Here is a 3222-nt window from a genome sequence, read left to right on the forward strand (position 1 = left end):
AAAAGACTCAATGATATCTCTCACATAAAGTAGTTACTTTCATCGCCCAGATGTGCATGCTTGCCAATGGAGGCATCAACATTAGTGTATTAAAAACAAGTACGATTTTATTTCCCTCCTTGAAGGAAAAACAAGTTCCTATTTCAAGAACATCAAACCGCATCAGTTCATGCACTTTTATCAGTTATGCACACGACTTAAATGATAGAAAATTTTCACTAGCATTTGGACGAGCTTTTGTGAAGCTATTGGGCATAAACCAATTTGTGGTATAAATGCTATTTTTTTAACCTTTTGGATTTGCCATCCAAAATTATGGGAGCTTCAGTTCGATGTTTAGAGTTCAAAACATGCATTAAATCTTCGAATCTATGATCACCTTGTACGTTATCATTATATTATTTGAATTTGAATTTGGCCCTAGAATTAAACCTATTCACAAAAAAAGCTTATTTATCTTTATATTTGGGTTTAAAATTTACTTGGTTTATTTAGCTAAAGCTAGGTCTTTAAAATAAGATCGGACTTTTACAATAAATTCTTGGGTGTGTGTAATTATAATTGGGTTATTGCTATTTAGTTGGGCCAAATTTTTTTGAGAAAATACAAGTAGAGCAGATCGGGCTTTAGGATCTCATAATAAGATTTCAATAGCAATAGTAAGTTGACATGGGTTCATGGGTTTCCAAGGTTGACTTTTCGCTTTTCAATTAAATCCCATTCGAACCATTTAACTTATTTAGCCCATACACTAGGGGTGAGCAAATTCGGTACAGACCGAATTCATAATCGAATTCAAATTTAATTTGGTAATTTGAAATCGGGTATTTGGTAATTTGGTACAAATTCGGTACATATCGAATTCAACGAATTCTAATATGGTATGAAATAGGTAATGAAATTATGAATTTGGTAATAACCGATTTCGTATTCAAATTCGGTAAAATGAAATAGGGTACCACATTACCGCATTCGAGTACCAAATTAGTTTATAAAATTATATAATATATAGATAAATGCTATTTAGTATTAGTATATACTACTAATATATTATTATATTATACAGGTAAATGTTATTAATAATAGTTAGTATATGGTATTATCATGTACTTATAATAATAATAATATATAATAATGTACAATATATTATTTTAGTATTTGTTAATTGTTATATGACTATAATAATACAAATATATAGTGATACATAACAATATAATATAACTATAATTCTTATTATTTTATACATGAGTAACATGACGAGAATTAGATAATAATTAATACATATATGTATAATACTAAATATTAAACAATAAACATAATTAGTAATTAGAATTTAGATATTGGTAATTTGATACATCATTCATGTTTGAATTATTGAATATTTGAATACGTAACCTGTAACTTACAAGTATTAATGTGCTTTAAATTTACATTACATATTTAACATAAAAATTTATATTCTCTATTCACTAATCTTAAGGCTTTAAGTATAGACAAGACAACTAAGCAATGTAAATAAATGCATATGAATTGCAAATCAATGTATTAGTGTATTGACTTTCACAATAACATATGCAAGTAAATAAGTTTTATTTTGATTTGAAATAAATTATAAGTTTGTAACTAGTATAACTTGTCACTAATCATTGTAATTTGTAAGTTTGTAACTAATATTACTTATTATTAATCATTGTAAATTATAAATTCATAAATTATCACTAATCATTGTATAGTCTAAGGTTTATTCTAGTTTCAATTAATCACTTTTTATGTGTTCCTTAAATCATAGACTAAGGATTCTAGGTATAAGTGATCAAATAAATGCCAATTAAATTAAACGACAAAATGATTAGAACATAAGTAATGTGTTAAATTATGAATAAATTTGGGGATCAAATCAGTAATAATTTTTAAAAAATCAGTTTTTTTTAAATGAATTCGGTTAACCGAATTCATTACCATTTCCGAATTCGAAATCGGTTACGAATGAATTCGGTTATAGCCAATTTGAAATTAAAAGCGGTTTAGATTTCTATAAGTCAAATAACCAAATTCACCGAATTCAACTAACCGAATTATCGAATTTGTACCGTTTGCTCACCCCTACCATACACCTATTAGTGAAAAACAATCCTCAACTGAACAACGGGATGGGTACACTATCAACTGGTTATTTACTTTGTTTTGAGGAAATGAAGTTGAAATGCTACATATGTTTATTTTCAAATTTTGGATCATTGTTGGTTTGTATTTTTATTGCTTGAGGACAAGCAATGGTTCAAGTGTGGGGGTATTTGATAAGAGTTTATTTTACGTATTTTTTGTGTGTTTTATTAGTTAATTTTGGTTTGATTATTTAGTTTAATAACTAAAATAACTAAGGTTTTGGTAAAAAAACTACATTTTATGTTAAAATGGCTAAACATTGCATTTTATGGATTTTTATGGTAAAAACTTCATATTTTGTAGGTTTAATGATTCAATCATCAAATGAAGTGCATTGAGAAGATATTTGGATGATTGAAGATGGATTAAAGTGGTGAAAATAAAATATGAAGTGTAAAAAGGAAAAATGCAATTTGAATCAAGAAAAGTCAGGTTTTGACAACTCTGACACGTTTTGGTATTTTGACTATATCTGGAGCTACACAGATCGGATCAAGGTGATCTTGGTACCATTTTGAAGCTAAGAGATATATCTACATTTGGTATGAAGACATCAAAGTCCAGTTCAGCCGTTTTCATAGTCCAAAAGTTGAAATACCGAAATTCAACTCAGCTGTCCAAAGTGGAAAACAGAGCTCTGACCAGTGTTTAGTATTTCGATCATATCTCAGGCTACAAAGCTCAGATTTGGATGATTCTTGAAGCATTGGAAAGCTAACTCAAAGGGCTACAACTTTGGTGTTTTATAAAAAATCCAGTTCAGCCTTTATGATAGAGAAAATCGTAGCTGAAGTAAGGACAAAGTGAATACGCGAGTACACAAAACGTGACTTGTAACCGCGTTTTGTGTAGGCGCGTTTTCCGGCCGCAATTCTGCAATTTTGCTCAGTCAATTCTCTTGTGTTCTGACTACTTTCCAGCTACAATTTGCAAGAGAATTCGGTGCACATGCTTTAGAAGACAAAAGGGCAAGAAAGTTGGCATATTTTCAAGTCAAAAACAATGGCTATTGACTATCTTAACAATTTCAGATTTGGAAATCAAATGCAGCAAATT

This window comes from Coffea arabica, chromosome 11e (assembly GCF_036785885.1).
Source record: "Coffea arabica cultivar ET-39 chromosome 11e, Coffea Arabica ET-39 HiFi, whole genome shotgun sequence".
In the NCBI taxonomy this organism is placed as follows: domain Eukaryota; kingdom Viridiplantae; phylum Streptophyta; class Magnoliopsida; order Gentianales; family Rubiaceae; genus Coffea; species Coffea arabica.